This window comes from Bubalus kerabau, chromosome 13 (genome assembly GCF_029407905.1).
Source record: "Bubalus kerabau isolate K-KA32 ecotype Philippines breed swamp buffalo chromosome 13, PCC_UOA_SB_1v2, whole genome shotgun sequence".
Lineage (NCBI taxonomy): Eukaryota > Metazoa > Chordata > Mammalia > Artiodactyla > Bovidae > Bubalus > Bubalus kerabau.
The window spans coordinates 54,134,340-54,158,510 of record NC_073636.1 but is presented as its reverse complement, the minus strand read 5'-3'; positions in this window follow the sequence as shown (position 1 = coordinate 54,158,510).

Genomic DNA, 24,171 nt, shown 5'->3' with positions numbered 1-24,171 from the left:
CCCCATTTTGGCGCCAAAACAGCGACTAATAGGAGAACACTGCCGGCCTCCGGGCTACGGTGGCCGCCAGGGGACATTTGCCTCCGCGGTGCAGCCGCAGTGCGGCAGAGCGTCTCCCTGGGGCGGTTGCGGGCCTCAGTCCGGCTTCGGCCCCACGCAGCTGTCCAGGCCTCGGTCCAAGCTCAGGCTGAGCGGCAGGACAGCTCTCACGCAGCCCAACTCGGGATGGGCGCACGCTCGATCGTCCGTTGGATTCAGTCATTCTCATTTTGGTTGACAGTGTGCGTACCTTGAGGTCTAGAAGGCAGGCCCGGAAAAGGTGGGCATTGATGTTGGGACCCAGCGTTGCGTTCTGTTCGGTTTTGCAGTGTGGGTTTTTTGTGTTTTAACAAAGGGAAAACAACTTTTATTCGGTAGCTCTTGTGTGCTAGGCCTAGACTGTGACATTCTTCATGTAATTCTCATGGTTAGCCCTAACGTGGTGGTGAAGATTCTTGGCGCTGAGTAGGAAATGGAAGTTAGATAACTTGCCCAGGGTCACACAGTTCATAAAGGGACAGACCCTGTATTTCAGTCTTCCACTCTACAGCATCACCTTTGATATTAAACCTGTCATTTAAATACGTGTAAATTAACTCACAAGGTGGGAGAGGGGATTATTGCCATGGATTAATATGAATACACATAGCCATATTCTCACCTGCATGATTATGGAAATTTGCATATCCACATAGAATCAAAGGTGGGATTTACTACTATAGAAAGAATTCATATTATTTGGCTTTTTTTTTGGCTCCGCTGCAAGGCTTAATGGCAGCTTAGTTTCTCACCTCTGCCCCCTGCAGTGGAAGTGCAGAGTCCTAACCTCTGGACCACTGTGACTTTTTTTTTTTAAAGCAATGTTACTTGGATTCATTCTATCTAACCCTAGAAAATTTGTTCCTTTTTGGCAAATATAGACATAGTAGATGCGTGATCTGAGAGATGAGCCAGGAAATGGCTCACAGGGCCTCTGAATCTTATCTTTAGGTGCAGTGACATTTCTTTCCCAGCTCTACAGTAATAGATAATTTAAGTGTTTTTATTAAATACATAATTCTATAGTGGACCACCCACCTGCCTTACAGAGGATCCGTGAGAACCTGGCATGCTCGCCCTGTGTCCCTGCCTCAGCATCTGAATTGAGCTCTTGGGGAGCATGTTGGTTTCCCAGAAAATCTACTCCTCCTGCCACCTCCTGTCCCATTTTAGGGACCGCCACCTCTCCAGCTTCTCATGCAGAGCCTTGAAGTCACCCCTTATCGCCCACAGCCAGTCTACTACCAAAAGTCTCTCAATGTTCCATCAAAAATGTTACACAAAATGGTATCCTTCTCTCCATCTTCGTCTTCACCCCTTAAGACCGAGGCAATAGGCAACAGCCTCCTACCCATTTTCTCTCTTTAGTTTTGGCCCAGCCATTCCATTCCACTGCCAATGGAGTAATCTCTTTTTTCACCACATCATTTGGGTACAGCCAATCCTGGTTAGAACCCTTAACTGCTTCCCAACCAGAAAGATCAGAGTCTAAAACCTCAATATGACTTTCTAGGCAGGGACTACATGGAACTTACTTACTTCTCCAGGTTCCTCAGGCCACTCCTCCCTGTGCTTAAGACGACCCCCCCTTCTGCCTGGTCCCACGGCCTATCTGTCCTCCTTCTTCTGTTCCTACCTTCTCCTCTGCTTCCACCTTCCTCATGGTCCTACCTGTCTCCCCTTCTTCTCAGCCCCACCTCCTACCTGTCCCATCTTCTTCTGTTCCAACCTTCAACAGTCCTGCCTGTCCCAGAGCCTTTGCACTTGCTGGACCCTCTGCTTGGGACATCCCAGTACTGTTCTTCACCTTGCCACCTCCAAGGCATCCTTCGCATTGCAGCCTCAAGGGGACCTCACAGAGCGGTCTTTCCCCAGGTCAACAGGATGACCCCTGCTCCCGCACAGCACTGTGGACTTTCCCTTTGCAATATTATCACAATGTGTCATTTTATGACATTTCTGTGATTGTGTATCTATACTTGGCTTCCACACTTGCCTGAAGGCCATCAGGGAAAGGACTATGTCTATTGCTTGTTGCCCAGCACCTGACACACAGGATAAGCTCAGAATGCATTTGTTGACTGAAGGAGTATTTATGACTGCAGATGACACATATGTCACAGCACGCAGTAGGCCAGCCCCATACGGGGATGCTTTCAGGGTGCTGCATTCATAGCGGCCAGGGTGATCGTTAGAACACAGACATGCCACCACCTCCCCCACATGCTTAAAAATCTCACCTGGTGTCGCCCTTTGCCTGCTCACTAAGTTTCAGCCACACTGGCCTTTGGTAATGATCAGGTCCCTGAGCATCCCACCCTCTTTCATGACTCAGGGCCTTTGCACATGCTTTTTCCTCCAACTAGAATGCTCTCTGCCCACAATTACTTCCTTGCTAAAACCTGCTTCTTCAGGCTCCAGCTGAAATGCCTCTTCCTTGGAGAGAATTTCCCTCATTCCTCAATCTACTAATATTTTTAGGACATGATTCTCTCTCCGAATGTGGTGTTTTCCTTCATGGCAGGTAGTCCGACCTGGTTTACCTGCATTTAACATCTGCCTTCTGCATGACACTGTGAGGGCCACAGGGGCAAACCTCTTGATTCTGCTTACAGTCGAAATACCAGAGCCATTTATCAGCTCATAACTGTTGAGTGCATATCTGTTGCATGAACAAATGAATGACTTGGGAACCTGAGTTCAGGACTTTCCATTTCCCTTACATTTACTGCAGACCTCTTGCACACCAGTTCCTCGTTCATCCTCAAAGACAGTCACTGCAAAGTGTTCCTGCTGTTCAGTGTGCTCCACAAACCTCAACAACACGCTACTGATTTCTACGCCCAACTAACTGATGAAAACACTACCTAGCAAAGTCAAGGATGAAATCTTATGTTGCAGGCAGACTTCTCTCCAGGCTGAGCTCTGAATACCTCCTCTTTCCTCCAGCAGCCAGTACTCTTGTGTCTTATTCTTCACCCAGTCACAGGATCCTCTAAAGTTTGTTGTTCAGCCCAAATTCTCTGCTGTGTCAGCTACCATGCTTGGCTCTAACTAGTCTTCAACTCCAGAACCCTCTAACCTACCAAGCTGCCTTCTGCAGCACGAGTTCTCAGCAAACTTCAAAGTTCAGGAAGTCACTGCTGCTCCTGCTGAATTTGCAAACTGTCTGTTCTCGCTTTAACCCACTACGGGCTCACCTGATGAAAACAAGCAGTGGAAACAGTACACTTCACTCGTTAGGTCTGTTACTTGCCCTTTTGCTGAAAGTTTTCACCTTCGTCTCAGGTTTGTTAACAAAACAAGCCACTCGTTATATACAAATAAATAATATATTTATTAGAGAATTATCTAGCTTACTTTGAACATACTAACATTAAAAGAAAAGAGAAATAGAGCAGAGAATACATCACCAAATTGGGTTTTTAACCAACATCCAGACTTAATCAGCGCTGGGAAGTCCATTTGTGTCACAGCACATTTGGAGTCCCAATTTGGAAAGGGTCCCAGGCAGTCCACTATGTGGGTGGGACTTCAGAGATTGCTATTTGGGGTTCCTGTTTATAATCCCAGCCCTATAGCCCTGTTGCTCAGTCATGTCCGATGGACTGTAGCCTACCAGGCATCTCTGTCCATGGGATTTTCCAGGCAATAGTACTCGAGTGGATTGCCATTTCCTTCTCCAGGGGATCTTCCCAACCCAGGGACCAAATCCGGGTCTCCCGCATTGTAGACAGATGCTTTACCGTCTGAGCCACCAGATGAAGGCAGACTGATACCATCATCAATCTGTGACCAGACTGCAAGTCTGGCTTCCCGTTAATGCTGTTTGTTTTTGTCTGTAAAACTTGGAATGTGACTAAGCCTGGGGCTTGGTTGGCCAGGCCCCTCCAGGGGCTCAACAATCTCAAGATTTATCCCCCATTTTATCTATGGTGCTGCAAGTCTTGCACTCACAGCAGGCAGTCACTCCCAGTCACTCCCAGTCAGGGCAGTGTCCAGGCAGGTTAGAAGCAAGGTCAGAGGCTGTTCTGCTTTGTCTGTGAAGTCTAAACAAGACTATTTTTGTACAGCTCCCCAACAGTCCACCCCAGGATTGTTTAGGCTGAAGACCACTGGAACAAGGCAAAATAACACAAGCAGTCTTATTAACTCTATAACAATGTAGAACATATTGTAGGTTTTAGTGGAAACAGTCCATTCACAGTAATTGATGGAGTGTTCCAATAAACAGAGTTCTCAAAGTTGAGAAGTTGGTCCATACAGCAGTCCTGTAGTCTTGCCACATTCTGTCAGTACAAGGGTCCAGTTATTAAAGTCTAGATAATTTACCTTTGCAAGAGTGTATGATTTTATGCTTCTGTTGGCCAACAGCAGGGCAGGTGAACACTTGGCTGTTGGCCAGGTGATATTTTTGTGTTACCATTCAGAGATCCATTTGCTGCATTCTCAAAGAAACAAACTTAACAAGAGGGCTGCTGCTGTTGCTGCTAAGTCGCTTCAGTCGTGTCTGACTCTGTGCGACCCCATAGATGGCAGCCCACCAGGCTCCCCCGTCCTTGGGATTCTCCAGGCAAGAACACTGGAGTGGGTTGCCATTTCCTTCTCCAATGCATGAAAGTGAAAAGTGAAAATGAAGTCGCTCAGTCGTGTCCGACTCTTTGCGACCCCATGAATCGCAGCACGCCAGGCCTCCCTGTCCATCACCAACTCCTGGAGTTTATCGAGTTGGTGATGCCATCCAGCCATCTCATCCAACAAGAGGGCTAAAGATACATAAAAGTAGAGAAGAGCTGTCGGGGTGCCTAGGAGAAAGGCTAGACAGGAGAATCGGAACCAGACATTGGCACATGGTGTTGGAGCTTCCGTAGGTATGAGAAGATGCAAGAATTTGGACTCATAAAAAAAGAGCACATCTTTACCTGAAAACATCTGACTATATGAAGGCCTGTTTTGTCCATTTTTCCCAGAGCACAGATTGAGTGCCTCATTTCTGAGAGCCACCCTGAATTCTTTTCAAGGGGTGTTGAAGTTCAGCAGTTGTAGTGGCCATGATTTAATCTTTGCACAGGCAGTCTGCGAGTGCCAGTTTTCAGTCTACAGGGCCCTTTCATAGCCACAGATTTGACTATGCTTTGGGGGCATTTCATGGCCATTGTGTCCCATGGGGCTGGAAAGGCTCATTTCCAGGTCTAGCAAAGATTCCATTGATAGGCACTCAGCATGCTGTTATTGAACTAGGTCCTATGAATAGCAAAAGTCTCTGGCCCATACGTGTCTTAATAGCCTCTTGGTCCAGGAAAATATTCCTTCCTGTTGCTTCTTCCCGTATCTAGAGTTACATTATTACAATCATTGGTCTCATATGGCAGTATATATTATCATCAGTTTATCAGTGGCTCAGTCACTGATATGTAACAGACAACAATTTTCTGATATAGGCAACATAGAAATTAATATAGCCAGCAGTTATTAGTTAGGTCACAAGCTAGAATTTAAGTCAAGAATTTCCATTAGGTATACCCCAGGCCATCTGACTTAGTTAAATGATTATAGCCAGGTGTGAATTTCCTGGTTGTACATCATGGAGCATTTGACCTTTCAGAGATTGACTACAGATATAAACTTTAGAAACAAAGTTAGAGTGTCCTTTTAACAACTTGATGAAAATCTTAACAATACAACATAACAACAAGGAAGTGAATAACAAAACTAGAATGCAAAGTTCAGTGAAACGTAAACATTTTTCTTTGTGAGAGCATTTACCATGCAGCCAGGGAAGGCTTTATCCCATCAAATAAAAATGTCTTTCATCAGGAAGCCAGGAAAAGTCAAACAGCCATCTTGGACTTCCCATAGCCCCGACTGTTTGATTTACAGCTACTGCTTACCCAGTTTAATTTCCCCAATTTAGGAGTAGACTATTGTCATATTTTAAGGACATCAGGATAGCAATAGTTTGACAGTGAGGGGTTAATTTTGTAGAAGCAGGATGACCTTTCTCTACAGGTACCATAATCTTCATAGATCATTGTGAAATAATACTTATTTACTTTGCCAAAGTAACAAAAAATTTTAAAAACAAATCTCACTTAAAGGCAAAGAAATTCACAATCTGTCATCAAGAGCCGCATTCTAAGAAACCTTTGTTGTCTTAACAGAGACAGAAAACCAAATTCCAGTCTGGCACCAGTTTACTGTTAATAACAAAATTTGTTTATCTGGTTAATCTTAGAAAAGTTTTTTCCATAAATCTTGAAGAACTAGCAGTATTCTTCCAAAGGCATCAGAGTGAAATCATAGAAGGCATGTTTAAAATCTTCTGCATTGCAATTGACAAAGCAACCTGGTCATTGCTGTGACATGTAGCACTTTAATATGATAACTAGAATTATAATTGACAATATTTTATCAGGACATATCAGATCTTTATGAATTCCACATAATTTTAGGATATCTATATTAGTAACATCAACCATACAGTAACCTGACAAGATGTATCACTTCTCCAAAAATATGTCCCATGTAATTTAGCATGTCAAATGAACCCATGCATTTTAATACCTCTCTTTGGGATGTCTCAGGGTCCCTGTGAAGCATCCCAAAGTCAAAAAGCTAAAAGTCAAAAGAGCTGCATTAGAATTTAATTTTAGGAAGTTTTGCATTTTAATACCTCTCTTTGCGATGTCTCAGGGTCCCTATGAAGCATCTCAAAGTCAAAAAGCTAAAAGTCAAAAGAACTGCATTAGAATTTAATTTTAGGAAGTTTTGCCAAAAATACCAGTAGGGTCCATAACAGTCAGATAGCATCATATAGATCATTGTGAAACAACAGTTACTGGCTTAGCCAAAATTAACAAAAGGTTTCAATGATAAATATAGAACAGATCATTTCAGAGATAAAGAAACTTAAAATCCATTATCAAAGGCAGTTCAACATCTCAAGAAAACTTGTATTATGTACAAAAGTCTTTTCTTGGGGTCCGCTTTCCATTAAACTTCTCTCTCTCTTTTCTTTAAAGTCATTTTGTTTATTTAGAAATAGCCACCTGTAAGTCAGACTTACTCTCTTTTTTCTTAATAAACTGCAATTTCATGTCCATACCTTTTTTACTAAAAACATACATCTTATTTTCCTTAAGCAATCGTGAACTGTCCTTTATATTGGCATTCTGTAGATTGGTGAACATCGATACCAGCTTTAATTTCTAAAAACATTTGTTTTCTTATAAAGAACATCTCAGGATGGCACCACACATATTTATTAGTAGTCCACAATCCCTTTAGTTTCTCTGTTAGAGGAAGTTAGTGTTCAGTAATTAATGTTTCAAAATCTTATTTCATTTGGAAATGACCTAGCTATTTAATAAATTTTTATTACTTAGTTTAGTACAACCCTAGAAACTCAAGTTACCCCAGTTCTTCAGAGATTGTTTTAGACAGACATTTCTAAAGTATAATTATTCTTAACAGAGTTTATCTAAAAGCTCACATCTCATTTACATTTTTTTTTGGAAGTTTCTTCACTCGAGGTACTCGCCTTGCTGACAAATTTGTAACAGATATAACAATATAACAATATTTAACTTATAATAAACCTCAGTTCAGTTCAGTTTAGTTCAGTCGCTCAGTTGTGTCTGACTCTTTGAGACCCCATGAATCGCAGCACACCAGGCCTCCTTGTCCATCAGCAACTCCCGGAGTTCACCCAAACTCATGTGCATTGAGTCGGTGATGCCATCCAACCATCTTATCCTCTGTCGTCCCCTTCTCCTCCTGCCCCGAGTCCCTCCCAGCATCAGGGTCTTTTCCAATGAGTCAACTCTTCCCATGAGGTGGCCAAAGTATTGGAGTTTCAGCCTCAGCATGAGTCCTTCCAATGAACATCCAGGACTGGTCTCCTTTAGGATGGACTGGTTGGATCTCCACTCTCAAGAGTCTTCTCCAACACCACGGTTCAAAAGCATCAATTCTTTGGCGATCAGCTTTCTTCACAGTCCAACTCTCACATCCATACATGACCACTGGAAAAACCATAGCCTTGACTAGACAGACCTTTGTTGGCAAAGTAATATCTCTGCTTTTTAATATGTTGGTCATAACTTTCTTTCAAGGAGTAAGCGTCTTTTAATTTCATGGCTGCAATCACCATCTGCAGTGATTTTGGAGCCCAGAAAAATAAAGTCAGCCACTGTTTCCACTGTTTCCCCGTCTATTTCCCATGAAGTGATGGGACCAGATGCCATGATCTTCGTTTTCTGAATGTTGAGCTTTAAGCCAACTTTTTCACTCCCCTCTTTCACTTTCATCAAGAGGCTTTATAGACATGTCTATATTAGATTAGCAAACAAATATTAATACTAGATATTTAATATTGAATTATTCACATGAATCTGAAATTCATTTAGGTTAATTTCTCTTGTATTTACAATTGTCTGATAAGCACTTACTTTTCTTTGCTGCTGCTGCTGCTGCTAAGTCGCTTCAGTTGTGTCCGACTCTGTGTGACCCCATAGATGGCAGCCCACCAGGCTCCCCCGTCCCTGGGATTCTCCAGGCAAGAACACTGGAGTGGGTTGCCATTTCCTTCTCCAATGCATGAAAGTGAAAAGTGAAAGTGAAGTCGCTCAGTCGTGTCCAACTCTTTGAGACCCCATGGGCTGCAGCCTACCAGGCTCCTCTGTCCATGGGAGTTTCCAGGCAAGAGTACTGGAGTGGGGTTCCATTGCCTTCTCTGAACTTTTCCCTAGGCAGGCTTTTTAACAAGCTAGTTGTTTTTAATTGCATATGCAAAAAGAAACAGTTTTGCAGTTTCCAATAAAAAGTTTCATTTTAACCAGTTTTATTCTGAGTCTAAAGAATATCATGGTATTCCTGTGTCAAAAAGTCTTCTTTCCTTTCTGTAGTCATAGTTCTATAGCTAAAATATAGACCAAATAGTGCTCAAATTGACTCTGATATCAGGCGCAGATCAGCTGATAAAAATCTTGGATTGTCCCTTTGATGGGAAGGGAGGTCTTTGTCCCATCAGAAGAATCTGAAGGGTTAAGGGAATTTGCAGGAGTCTGGAAAGCTTGGTCCTTACCCTCCCTGAGAAACAGCAGTAGTTAAAAGGAATTCTTTAGGATGTTCAGGAGTAGGGGGAGCTTGGTTCCCTCCTCACCTGAGAGATAAGCATAGTTAGAAGGGGATTCTTTAGAATGTTAGGAGAATTTCTGATGCTTCAGAAACTTTTTTTGAATATAGGAGAAAGACCTGGACCAAAGGGAACCTCAGAATCCTTTCCTAGAGATCATGTGGCTATGAAAGATCAAGTAGGGGTCATCTAGGGAATCTGATGGAGAGAGACAGAGGGGGACAGGAGATAGGGAGGCAACAGAAAGACACATGTGGCATGAGTCCCGCAAATCCGGATTCTGATGGAGGGCCATGAAGGACTGAACATAAGGAAATTGAGTCCTTTCCCTGTTTTTGGCAAAAGCTAGTGTGCCATTCAGAGGCCTTTTTTTTGTTCCCCCAGTTTCTATTGGGGCCAGGCCTTTTGCAGGGTCTTAATTTTCCAGTTTCTGAGAATGTAGCCAAAGGGTGTGTCTGAGAGAATTTCCTGGGATATACCAGAACCCACTCTTAGCCTACCTGCCATAGAATGGGGGTACTGAGAGTCACCGGCTGACAGAAAGGCGACCTTTTTCCCCAGTGATCTCTCCTTGCAAATAAAGGCACAATTGCCAACCGACTCAACAGTCCTGTCCGACAGTGAGAGGTGATCCCTGAGAAGCCTGCGGCTGAGGCACCATGTGACCCAGGCAGAGAAAGACACAAGATTCCCGGGAGCAACCTGGCGACTCACTGTTTGGCAGTTCCCTGAAATGTGGAAGGCACTCTTGGGTGGGTCAGAGGCAACACCTCAGTTCAGTTCAGTTCGGTTCAGTTACTCAGTCGTGTCTGATTCCTTGTGACCCCATGGACTGCAGCATGCCAGGCTTCCCTGACCATTACCAACTCCCAGAGTTTACCCAAACTCATGTCCACTGAGTCGGTGATGCTATCCAATCATCTCATCCTCTGTCGTCTCCTCCTGTCCTCAATCTTTCCCAGCATCAGGGTCTTTTCAAATGAGTCAGTACTTCTCATCAGGTAGCCAAAGTATTGGCGTTTCAGCTTCAGCATCAGTCCTTCCAATGGATATTCAGGACTGATTTCCCTTAGGATGGACTGGTTGGATCTCCTTGCAGTCTAAGGAACTCTCAAGAGTCTTCTCCAACACCACGGTTCAAAAGCATCAATTCTTCAGCGCTCACCTTTCTTTATAGTCCAACTCTCACATCCATACATGACTACTGGAAAAACCATAGCTTTGACTGGATGGACCTTTGTTGGCAAAGTAATGTCTCTGCTTTTTAATATGCTGTCTAGGTTGGTCGTAACTTTTCTTCCAAGGAGCAAGCGTCTTTTAATTTCATGGCTCAGTCACCATCTACAGTGATTTTGGAGCCCCCCAGAATAAAGTCTCTCACTGTTTCCAGTGTTTCCCCATCTATTTGCCATGAAGTGATGGGACCAGATGCCATGATCTTCGTTTTCTGAATGTTGAGCTTTAAGCCAACTTTTTCACTCTCCTCTTTCACTTTCATCAAGAGGCTCTTTAGTTCTTCTTCACTTTCTGCCATAAGGGTGGTGTCATCTGCATATCTGAGGTTGTTAATCTTTCTCCTGGCAATCTTGGTTCCAGCTTGTGCTTCATCCAATCCAGCATTTCTCATGATGTACTCTGCATATAAATTAAATAAGCAGGGTGACAATATACAGCCTTGATGTACTTCTTTCCCAATTTGGAACCAGTCTGTTGTTCCACGTCCAGTTCTAACTATTGCTTCTTGACCTGCATACAGATTTCTCAGGAGGCAGGTCAGATGATCTGGTATTCGCATCTCTTTAAGAATTTTCCAGTTTGTTGTGATCCACACAGTTAAAGGCTTTGGTCTTTGACTATCATTAAAGCAGAAGTAGATGTTTTTCTGGAACTCTCTTGCTTTTTTGATGATCCAACAGATGTTGGCAATTTGATCTCTGGTTCCTCTGTCTTTTCTAAATCCAGCTTGAACATCTGGAAGTTTACAGTTCACGTACTGTTGAAGCCTGGCTTGGAGAATTTTGAGCATCATTTTGCTAGCATGTGAGATGAGTGCAATTGTGCGGTAATTTGAACATTCTTTGGTATTGCCTTTCTTTGGGATTGGAATGAAAACTGACCTTTTCCAGTCCTGTGGCCACTGCTGAGTTTTCCAAATTTGGTGGCGTATTGAGTGCAGCACTTTCACAGCATCATCTTTTAGCATTTGAAATAGCTTAACTGGAATTCAATCACCTCCACTAGCTTTGTTCATAGTGATGCTTCCTAAGGCCCACTTGACTTCACATTCCAGGATGTCTGGCTCTAGGTGAGTGATCACACCATCGTGATTATCTGGGTTGTGAAGATCTTTTATAGTTCTTCTGTGTATTCTTGGCCCTTCTTCTTAATGTCTTCTTCTTCTGTTAGGTGCATAGCATTTCTGTCCTTTATTGAGCCCATTATGCATGAAATGTTCCTTTGGTATCCTATGTCTTTGCATTGGTAACTGAGGAAGGCTTTTTTTTTTTTTTTTTAAATCTCTCCTTGCTATTCTTTGGAACTCTGCATTCAAATGGGTGTATCTTTCCTTTTCACCTTTGCCTTCGCTTGTCTTCTTTTCACAGCTATTTGTAAGGGCTCCTCAGACAACCATTTTGCCTTTTTGCATTTCCTTTTCTTGGGAATGGTCTTGATCACTGCCTCTTGTACAATGTCACGGACCTCCGTCCATAGTTCTTCAGGCACTCTGTCTATCAAATCTAATCCCTTGAATCTATTTCTCACTTCCACTGTATAATCGTAAGGCATTTGATTTGGGTCATACCTGAATGGTCTACTGGCTTTCCCTACTTTCTTTGATTTAAGTCTGAATTTCACAATAAAGAGTTCCTGTGGCCAATAAATTTGGCCACAGTTAGTTCCAGGTCTTATTTTTGCTGACTGTATAGAGCTTCTCCATCTTTGGCTGCAAAGAATGTAATCAATCTGATTTCAGTGTTGACCACCTGGTGATGTTCATGTGTATAGTCTTCTCTCGTGTTGTTGGAAGAGGGTGTTTGCTATGACCAGTGCGTTTTTTTGGGGGGGGGGGGGCAAAAGTCTATTAGCCTTTGCTGTGCTTCATTTTGTACTCCAAGGCCAAATTTGCCTGTTACTCCAGGTATCTCGTGACTTCCTAGTTTTGCATTCCAGTCCCCTATACTGAAAAGAAGATCTTTTTGGGGTGTTGATTCTAAAAGGCCTGATAGGTCTTCACAGAACCATTCAACTTCAGCTTCTTTAGTGTTACTGGTCGGGGCATAGACTTGGATTACTGTGATATTGAATGGTTTGCCTTGGAAACGAAGAGAGATCATTCTGTCATTTTTGAGATTTCATGCAAGTACTGCATTTTGGACTTTTGTTGACTGTGATGGCTACACCATTTCTTCTAAGGGATTCTTCCTCACAGTAGTAGATATAATTCCATTCCATTCCATTTGGGGGCTTCCCTTGTAGCTCAGTTGGTAAAGAATCTGCCAGCAGTGCAGGAGACTTGGGTTCAATGCTTGGGCCAGGAAGATCTCCTGGAGAAGGAAATGGCAACCCACTCCAGCATTCTTGATCAGAAATCCTATGGCCAGAGGAGTCTGGGGAGCTGCAGTCCATGGTGTCACAAGAGTCAGACACGACTTAGGGGCTAAACCACAAATCAGTCCATTTTAGTTCACTGATTCCTAAAATGTCAAAGTTCACTCTTGCCATCCCCTGTTTGACCACATCCAATCTGCCTTGATTCATGGACCTAACATTCCAGGTTCCTATGCAGTATTGCTCTTTACAGCCTCGGACTTGACTTCCGTCACCAGTCAAATCCACGACTAGGTGTTTTTTCAATTTGGCTCCATCTGTTCATTCTTTCTGGAGTTATTTCTCCACTGATCTCCAGTAGCATATTGGGCATCTACCAACCTGGGTAGTTCATCTTTCAGTGTCCTATCTTTTGCCTTTTCTTATTGTTCATGGGTTCTCAGGGCAAGAATACTGAAGTGGTTTGCCATTCCCTTCTCCAGTGGACCACGTTTTGTCAGAACGTTCCACCATGACCCATCCGTCTTGGGTGGCCCTTCACAGCATGGCTCATAATTTCATTGAGTTAGACAAAAAAGTACGTCAAGGCTGTATATTGTCACCCTGCTTATTTAACTTATATGCAGAGCATATCATGAGAAGCTGGTTTGGAAGAAGCATAAGCTGAAATCAAAATTTCTGGGAGAAATATCAATAACTTCAGATATGCAGATGACACCACCCTTATGGCAGAAAGTGAAGAAGAACTAAAGAGGCTCTTGATGAAAGTGAAAGAGGAGAGTGAAAAAGTTGGCTTAAAGCTCAACATTCAGAAAACGAAGATCATGGCATCTGGTCCCATCACTTCATGGCAAATAGATGGGGAAACAGTGGAAAGAGTGGCTGACTTTATTTTTCTGGGCTCCAAAATCACTGCAGATGGTGATTGCAGCCATGAAATTAAAAGATGCTTGCTCCTTGGAAGGAAAGTTATGACCAACCTAGACAGCATATTAAAAAGCAGAGACATTACTTTGCTAACATTAGTCCATCTAGTCAAGGCTTCCCTGGTGGCTCAGAGGGTAAAGCATCTGCCTGCAATGTGGGAGACCTGGGTTCAATCCCTGCATTGGGAAGATGCCCTGGAGAAGGGAATGGCTACCCACTCCAGTATCCTGGCCTGGAGAATTCCATGGACTGTATAGTCGATGGGGTTGCAAAGAGTAGGATATGACTGAGCGATTTTCACTTTCATGGTTTTTCCGGTAGTCATGTATGGATGTGAGAGTTGGACCATAAAGAAAGCTGAGCACTGAAGAATTGATGCTTTTGAACTGTGGTGTTGGAGAACATTCTTGAGAGTCCTTTGGACTGCAAGACCACCCAACCAGTCCATCCTAAAGGAGATCACTCCTGGGTGTGCATTGGAAGGACTGATGTTCAAGCTGAAACTCCAGTACTTTGGCTACCTGATGCGAAGAGCTGATTCATTTGAAAAGACCCTGATGCTGGGAAAGATTGAGGGCAGGAGGAGAAGGGGATGACAGAGGATGAGATGGTTGCATGGCATCACTGACTCAATGGACATGAGTTTGGGTAAACTCCAGCAGGTGGTGATGGACAGGGAGGCCTGGTGTGCTGCGGTTCATGGGGTTGCAAAGAGTCGGACACGACTGAGCGACTGAACTGAACTGAGACAAGGCTGTGGTCCATGTGATCAGATTGGTTAGTTTTCTGTGATTGTGGTTTTCATTCTGTCTGCCCTCTGATTGAGAAGGATAAGAGGCTTGTGGAAGCTTCCTGATGAGAGAGACTGACTGGGGGGGAAACTGAGTCTTGTTCTGATGGGTGGGCTGTGCTCAATAAATCTATAATCCAATTTTCTGTGGATGGGCTGGGTTCCCTCCCTGTTGTTTGGCCTGAGGCCAAACTATGGTGGAGGTAATGAAGATAATGGTGACCTCCTTCAAAAGGTCCCCTGCACGCACTGCTGCACGCAGTGCCCCTGAACCTGCAGCAGGCCACCTCTGCAGGTGACCCTCCCCTCCACCAGAGACTCTTAGAAAATAAAACTAAAAAATGTAAAATAACAAGCACACACAATCATAATGGCTAATTCCATTAGTCATTAGAGTTCTGATATCACATATCCGGTCTCTGAAGAACTCCACTGTGCACTCAGAACAGAATGATAGCGGAAGTGACGTTCAGGGTTGTTGTGAAAATAGTTTTGACCTCTTGGACCCTCTGGCCCAGTGGATCTCTGGACTTCAGGGATTCTCAGGGCACACTTTAGAACAACCATTTTAAATCATTGACATGGTTGGATGTGAAATGATAAAGGGGCCCTTGTGTTGACACCGAGTTTAAAGTTTCACTTTACATTTCTTGTTTCTTTGACTTCTCTTAAGAAATTTAGACCTGACAATTCCTATTTTTTAAAGTGAATATTTTTGTGTTGTATTCATTCTTTCCTCATGGCACTCTGCTCTTTGGATCCAGTCCTAGACTTATCCCATTTTCACATGGAAACAATTAGTCACCCACAAGCTATCATTTCTTATATAGGTTTATGATGTTTATCCAAGGCCTAAAAAATTAGTTCTGAAGATACTGATGATTCGAGGAAAGACTGTCTCATTGTAATTAAAGTAGTTATTGCTGTTGGTGATGTTCAGTTGCTAAGTCAGGTCCAACTCTTTGTGACCCCATGGACTGCAGCACGCTAGGCCTCCCTGTGCCTCACCATCTCTCGGAGTTTGCCCGAGTTCATGTCCATTGAATCAGCAGTGCCATCCAACCATCTTATCCTCTGTTGTCCCCTTCTCCTCCTGCCCTCAATCTTTCCCAGCATCAGGGTCTTTTCCAGTGAGTCGGCTTTTCACATCAGGTGCCCAAAGTATTGAAGCTTTAGTTTCAGCATCAGTCCTTCCAATGAGCATTCTGGGTTGATTTCCCTCAGGATCGACTGCTTTGATCTCTTTGCTGTCCAAGGGACTCTCAGGTGTCTTTTCCAGCAGCACTCTTTGAAAGCATCAGTTCTGCGCTCAGCCTTCTTTATGGTCCAACTCTCACATCCGTGTGTCACTACTGAAAAAACCATGGCTTTGGCTGTACAGACCTTTGTTGACAAAGTGAGGTCTTTGCTTTTTAATTTTGTCTAGGTTTGTAACGTTAATTAAAGTAATAGCATTCATTAAAAGTGTTTTTAAAACCATGGTCTCTAGAACACAGAGTATTGTAAGGCATCAGTTCAGTTCAGTTCAGTCGCTCAGTCGTGTCCAACTCTTTGCGACCCCATGAACTGCAGCACACCAGGCCTCCCTGTCCATCACCAACTCCCGGAATTCACTCAGACTCACGTCCATCGAGTCGGTGATGCCATCCAGCCATCTCATCCTCTGTCATCCCCTTCTCCTCCTGCCCCCAATCCCTCCCAGCATCAGAGTCTTTTCCAATGAGTCAACTCTTCGCATGAGGTGGCCAAAGTATTAGAGTTTCAGCTTCAGCATCATTCCTTCCAAAGAAATCCCAGGGCTGATCTCCTTTAGGATGGACTGGTTGGATCTCTTTGCAGTCCAAGGGACTCTAAAGAGTCTTCTCCAACACCACAGTTCAAAAGCATCAATTCTTCGGTGCTCAGCTTTCTTCACGGTCCAACTCTCACATCCATGCATGACCACTGGAAAAACCACAGCCTTGACTAGATGGACCTTTGTTGGCAAAGTAATGTCTCTGCTTTTGAATATGCTATCTAGGTTGATCATAACTTTCCTTCCAAGGAGTAAGAATCTTTAAATTTCATGGCTGCAGTCACCATCTGCAGTGATTTTGGAGCCCCCCCAAAAATGTAAAGTATAATAAGTGTAAAATAAGTTATATATAGATTTTCTTAATAATATATCTGTATGTTGAAAAAATTATTGGTAAAGTTCTTATGGAATACAGAGTATGTAATAGAAATTGAGCGAATGAAAATCAGTAATACTAGAAAATTAAAAAGTAGAAGAAACGAGACACACAAGTTAACATCTCTCCATGAATGACAGTGACTCATCTGTATATCTGGGGTTATTGATGTTTCTCTCCACAATCTTGACTCCAGCTTGTGCTTCATCCAGCCTGGCACTTCCCATGATATACTCTGCATGTAAGTTAAATAAACAGGGTGACAGTATACAGCTTTGACGTACTGCTTTCCCAATTTGGAACCAATCTGTTGTTCCATGTCCAGTTCTGACCATTGTTTCTTGACCTGCACACAAGTTTCTTATGAGGCAGGTAAGGTGGCCTGGTATTCCCATCTCTTTCAGAATTTCCCACAGTTTGTTGTGATACACATAGTCAAAGGCTTTGGCATAGTCAATGAAGCAGGAGTAGATGTTTTTCTGAAACTCTTTTGCTTTTTTGATGATCCAACAGATGTTGGCAATTTGATCTCTGGTTCCTCTGCCTTTTCTAAACCCAGCTTGAACATCTGAAAGTTCACAGTTTACATACTATTGAAGCCTGGCTTGGAGAATTTTGAGAATTACTTTGATAGCGTGTGAGATAAGTGCAATTGTGTGGTAGTTTGAACATTCTTTGGCATTGCTCTTTTTTGAGATTGGAACGAAAATTGACCTTTTCCAGTCCTGTGGCCAGTGCTGGGGGTTCCAAGTTTGTCAACATATTGAGTGTAGCACTTTAACAGCATCATCTTTTAGGTCTTGAATTAACTCAACTGGAATTCCATCACCTCCACTTGCTTTGTTCATAGTGTTGAACTTGACTTCGCACCCCAGAATGCCTCACTCTTGGTGAATGTTTGTACCATTGTAGTTATCCAGGTCATTAAGATCTTTTTTTGTGTAGTTCCTCTGTGTATTCTTACCACCTCTTCTTAATATCTTCTGCTTCTGTTAGTTTCATACCATTTCTGTCCTTTATTGTGCTCATCTTTGCATGAAGTGTTCCCTTGGTATCCCTAATTTTCTTGATGATGTCTCTAGTCTTTCCTCTATTTCTGTTGGTTTTCTCTAGTTCTTGGCACTGCTCACTGAGGAAGGCTTTGGTATCTCTCCTTGCTATTCTTTGGAACTCTGCATTCAGATAGCTATATCTTTCCTTTTCTCCTTTGCCTTTAGCTTCTCTTCTTTTCTCAGCTATTTGTAAGGCCTCCTCAGACAACCATTTTTGCCTTTTTGCATTTCTTTTTCTTGGGGATGGTTTTGATCACTGTCTCCTATCCAATGTTACAAACCTCTGTCCATAGTTCTTCAGGCACTCTGTTTATCAGATCTAATCCCTTGAATCTATTTGTCACTTCCACTGTATAATAATGAGGGATTTGATTTAGGTCATACCTGAATGGCCTAGTGGTTTTCCCCACTTTCTTCAATTTAAGTCTGAATTTGGCAATAAGGAGTTCATGATCTGAGCCACAGTCAGTTCCAGGTCTTGTTTTTGTTGACTGTATAGAGCTTCTCCATCTTTGGCTGCAAAGAATATAATCAATCTGATTTTGGTATTGAACATCTGGTGAGATGCATGTCTAGAGTTATCTGTTGCGTTGGAAGAGGGTGTTCGGTGTGATTGTGTGTTCTCTTGGTAAAATTCTGTTAGCCTTTGTCCTGCTTCATTTTGTACTCCAAGGCCAAACTTGCCTGTTACTCCAGGTATCTCTTGACTTCCTACTTTTACATTCCAGTCCCCTATGATGAAAAGGACATCTTTTTTTTTGGTGTTAGTTCTAGAAGGTCTTGATATTCAACTTCAGCTTCTTTGGCATTAATGATTGGTGCATATACTTGGGTTACTGTGATACTGAATGGTTTGCCTTGGAAACAAGCCGAGATCATGTCATTTTTGAGATTGCACCCAAGTACTGCATTTTTGACTCTTTTGTTGACTATGAGGGCTACTCCATTTCTTCTAAAGGATTCTTGCCCACAGTAGTAGATCTAATGGTCATCTGAATTAAATTCACCCATTCCTATCCATTTTAGTTAACTGATTCCTCAAATGTTGATGTTCACTCCTGCCATCTCCTGTTTGATCACTTCCAATTTACCTTGATTCGTGGACCTAATGTTCCAGGTTCCTATGCATTGTTGTTCTTTACAGCATCAGACTTTACTTTCACCACCAGACACATCCACAGCTGGGCATTGTTTCTGCTTGGTTTTCATGCCTTCTGGAGCTATTTCTCCGCTTGTGGTCCATTGAAGTGAAGGAAAGTTAAATGAGCTCCATTCATTTTAATCCCCCCGTTTTTTGTTCTTGTAGTCTCTGCAGGAACCACTAGATGGCGCCACGTCATAGAGAAAAAAAAACCAAACAAACCCGCCTTTCTCTTCATTGATATCTAAGTTCTTATTAAACTGGGCTAAACTTAACACGAACTTAAGCTCTGTAATTCAAGTCTTTCAGTGGATTAACCCTTGGAGTAAATTTTAAGAAGAATCTGCATCATACTAAATTGAGTTTATGTCTGTATTATGTGGGTTTTTGCAGAGCAATAAGCAAGGGTTACAGTCCATTGGGACTCAAGAGTTGGACACGACTTAGCGACTCAACCACCAAGCAAGGGTTTTATGAGAAACTGAAAGATGAACTAAATTCACCTTCAGTTCTGCATATTCACTGACCAGTGAATTCACTGACTTCTGCTGATATCTAAGGAAACAGTCAAGTGTGTGGACAAAAGTTTCCACCAAGAACGCCTACCAGAGCATGATTTATAAACCTGTAAACAACCTAAGTGGCCAACCGCAGAGAGATCATCCATCAGGGCATGTCTGCACTTGAGTGAATGAACAAATAATTCATGAGCCTCCACCCTATGCCAGGCACTGTGCTGAGTATTGAAAACACAGTGCTGAACACAATGGACCAGGTCCTCACTGTCCTAGAATGGAATTGTTAAAGGTGTGTTATTTTCAGAGTTGGGAAAACATTCATTATATCATGCTGCTGCTGCTTAGTCACTTCATAGTGTCCGACTCTGTGTGACCCCATGGACTGTAGCCTGCCAAGCTCCTCTGTCCATGGAATTCTCTAGGCAAGAGTACTGGAGTGGGTTGCTATGCCCTCCTCCAGAGGATCTTCCCGACTCAGGGATCTAACCCAGGGCTCCTGCATTGCAGGCAGATTCTTTATTGCTGAGCCACCAGGGAAGCCCTCATAATATCATAATCAGAAGCAAAACAAGATTTTTAAAATGTTTATGCAGCATGCTGCAAACTTATTTAATGTACATCATGATAGAGTATGAAATGTTTCAGTCCCCAAATTCATGTTTGTAAAAATGTGAACACTTCTTTATTTTTCATCAATTCAGTTCAGTCACTCAGTCGTGTCCAACTCTTTGCGACCCCATGGACTGCAGCACACCAGGCCTCCCTGTCCATCACCAAATCCCAGAGTTTACTCAAACTCATGTCCATTGAGTCAGTGATGCCACCAACCATCTCATCCTCTGTCATCCCTTTCTCCTCCCGCCTTCAATCTTTCCCAGCATCAGGGTCTTTTCAAATTAGTTAGTTCTTCCCATCATGTGGCCAAAGTATTGGAGTTTCAGCTTCAGCATTAGTCCTTCCAGTGAATATTCAGGGCTGATCTCCTTTAGGATGGACTGGTTGGATCTCCTTGCAGTCCAAGGGACTCTCAACAGTCTTCTCTAACACCACAGTTCAAAAGCTTCAATACTTCAGCGCTCAGCTTTCTTTATAGTCCAACTCTCACATTCATACATGATTATAGGAAAGACCATAGTTTTGACTAGATGGACCTTTGTTGGCAAAATAATGTCTCTGTTTTTTAATATGCTGTCTAGGTTGGTCATAACTTTCCTTCCAAGGAGTAAGTATCTTTTAATTTCATGGTTGCAATCACCATCTGCAGTGATTTTGGACCCAAAAAAATAGTCTGACACTGATTCCACTGTTTACCCATCTATTTCCCATGAAGTGATGGGACCAGATGCCATGATCTTAGTTTTCTGAATGTTGAGTTTTAAGACAACTTTTTCACTCTCCTCTTTCACTTTCATCAAGAGGCTCTTCAGTTCTTCACTTTCTGCCATAAGAGTGGTGTCATCCACATATCTGAGGTTATTGGTATTTCTCCCAGCAATCTTGATTCCAGTCTGTGCTTCTTCCAGCCCAGCATTTCTCATGATGTACTCTGCATATTAGTTAAATAAGCAGGGTGACAATATACAGCCTTGACATACTCCTTTTCCTATTTGGAACCAGTCTGTTGTTCCATGTCCAGTTCTAACTGTTGCTTCCTGACCTGCGTACAAATTTCTCAAGAGGCAGGTCAGGTGGTCTGGGATTCCCATCTCTTTCAGAATTTTCCACAGTTTATTGTGATCCACACAGTCTAAGGCTTTGGCATAGTCAATAAAGCAGAAATAGATGTTTTTCTGGAAGTCTCTTGCTTTATTAATGATTCAGTGCATGTTGGCAATTTGATCTCTGGTTCTTCTGCCTTTTCTAAATCCAACTTGAACATCTGGAAGTTCATAGTTCACGTACTGTTGAAGCCTGGCTTGGAGAATTTTGAGCATTACTTTACTAGCATGTGAGATGAGTGAAACTGTGCGGTAGTTTGAGCATTCTTTGGCATTGCCTTTCTTTGGGATTGGAATGAAAACTGACCTTTTCCAGTCCTGTGGCCACTGCTGAGTTTTCCAAATTTCCTGGTGTATTTAGTGCAGCACTTTCACAGCATCATCTTTTAGCATTTGAAATAGCTCAACTAGAATTCCATCACTAGCTTTGTTTGTAGTGATGCTGCTTAAGGCCCACTTGACACTGCATTCCAGGATGTCTGGCTCTAGGTGAGTGATCATACCATTTTGATTATCTACATCATGAATATCTTTTTTGTATAGTTCTTCTGTGTTTTCTTGCCACCTCTTCTTAATATCTTCTGCTTCTGTTAGGTCCATACCATTTCTGTCTTTTATTGTGCCCATCTTTGCATGAAATATTCCCTTGATAGCTCTAATTTTCTTGAAGAGATCTCTATAGTCTTTCCCATTCTATTGTTTTCCTCTATTTCTTTGCACTGATCACTGAGGAAGGCTTTCTTATCTCTCCTTGCTATTCTTTGGAACTCTGCATTCAAATGGGAATATCTTTCCTTTTCTCATTTGCTTTTGGCTTCTCTTCTTTTCACAGCTATTTGTAAGGCCTCCTCAGACAGCCATTTTGCTTTATTACATTACTTTTTCTTGGCGATGGTCTTGATCCCTGACCTCCTGAACGATGTTACGAACCTCCGTCCATAGTTCTTCAGACACTCTGTCTATCAGATCTAGTCCCTTAAATCTATTTCTCATTTCCACTATACAATCGTAAGGGATTTGATTTAGGTCATACCTGAATGGTCTAGTGATTTTCCCTACTTTCTTCAATTTAAGTCTGAATTTGGCAATAAGGAATTCATGATCTGAGCCACAGTCAGCTTCCAGTCTTGTTTTGCTGACTGTATAGAGCTTCTCCATCTTTGGCTGCAAAGAATATAATCAATCTGATTTCGTTGTTGACCATCTGGTGATGTCCATGTGTAGAGTCTTCTCTCGTGTTGTTGGAAGAGGGTGTTTGCTATGACCACTGCGTTTTCTTGGCAAAAGTCTATTAGCCTTTGCCCTGCTTCTTCTTTACTCCAAGGCTAAATTTGCCTGCTACTCCAGGTGTTTCTTGACATCCTAGTTTTGTATTCCAGTCCCCTATAATGAAAAGGACATCTTTTATGGGTGTTAGTTCTCAAAGGTCTTATTTGTTATAAATCAACTTAATTTTACCTCTAAGCCCTAGTCCTGCAAAGACCTTAAGAAATTTGGCTTTGGTTGGGCTCAGCCCTTCCTCCACCTGCCATCTAGGGTTTAGTCAAGGTTTTCACCCAGAACCCTATGGTCTTTGCTCATGTGTGCACAGCATTATCCCAAAATGCCCTCGCTAAGGCCCTGTTTTTATGCCAGGTCAGGTGCTCCGGTCTTTCTGACCAGAAAAGGTTACAAGTCTGGGTGACACTTATGCCAAAATTCTCGAAAGCAACCTTGACACCCCGTAGGGCCCACCAGTCCAGGTGTGGTCTGAACCAGCAGCATGAGCATCACTTGGGTACCACGGGATCAGATTTCAACCAGATTCTTAAGTGATTCATGCACATATTATGTTTCGGGCCTTAGGGCTTCCCCATGGCTCAGATAGTAAAGACTCTGCCCGTAGTGCAGGAGATACAGGTTCGATCCCTGGGTGGGGAAGATTCCCTGGAGAAGGGAATGGCAACCCACTCTAATATTCTTATTCTTGCTTGGAGAATTCCATGGACAGGGGAGCCTGGTAGGCTACAGGCCATGGGGTCACAAAGAGTCAAAAACAACTGAGCAACTAACAAGAGGCCTTACCATACCTGCCTGGTACAGCCCAGGTAGAGCTCAGGTTGGGGTCATTCTGGGAACCCCAGGTTAATCATCACTAGTCTGAAGAAGTCCCTCTTTTCTTCCATCAATGAGCACTGCTGTGGAAATAAAGACAGCAAAGGAAGGGTCTCGTAGGCAACTTAGCCAGCCTCCCTGTCCCGGCACAGGGCCCTTCCCCAGTCACAGAAGATCAGGGCCCTGTACATACTTTAATGTAGGGAAAGCAGGAGAAAAACTTAGGGAGGGGGTGTAAATTCTAGTCACAAACATATCTTGTTTTTCATAAAATCAAGACTAAAATGAAAATATCATAAAGAAGGTAGCAGTACTACCACTTATTTTATTTCTTTCTTAAACTTTTCTGTATTGTTTTCTACAATGAATATAATTAAGTTTACAAAGAGAAAAAAATTAAATGTCCTTCAAGCAGGCAGGCAAATGTATGGGGGTGTTTATTTCAAGGAAAACTTGACAAATACCAAAGCAAGTCATGGCACATTTGGCCAACTCATCCTTCCTTTGTTCAAGTCATTGTTAATAAGTTGAGAGGAACAAGAGCTTTTCAGATTCTGGCCCTGCCTGAGCCTAGCAGATTTCCAGCTCATAAATGTTTAGCTTCATCATCCTACATCATCCATTGAATTAACGTTTCTTTTGAGCCTCTACTGTGGAGTGTAAAACCTCCCCATTTTCCGCCATCTCACAGGAACTTTCAATGGACAACATTCCTAAGCCTCTGAAACCCACTTCATAAAGTCAGAAGACTTTTCATGAATGAAAACACATTCTCGGGCACAGAAATCAAGACGAGAGCTATAGCTTCAGTTTCTGCTCTTGGTATCAAGGTGACATTGAGGCTGATTAATGATGGCTTTGAACAAATAGAACAGTTCTTGCTCTCAGGTAAAAGTCCAGAGGTGGCCAGGTAAGGTGGCTCTGTGCCAATGAGTCCTTAGGAATCCAATTTCTTTTCAGATTCTTGTCCCTGAAGTACAGCACTAGTACTCATGGT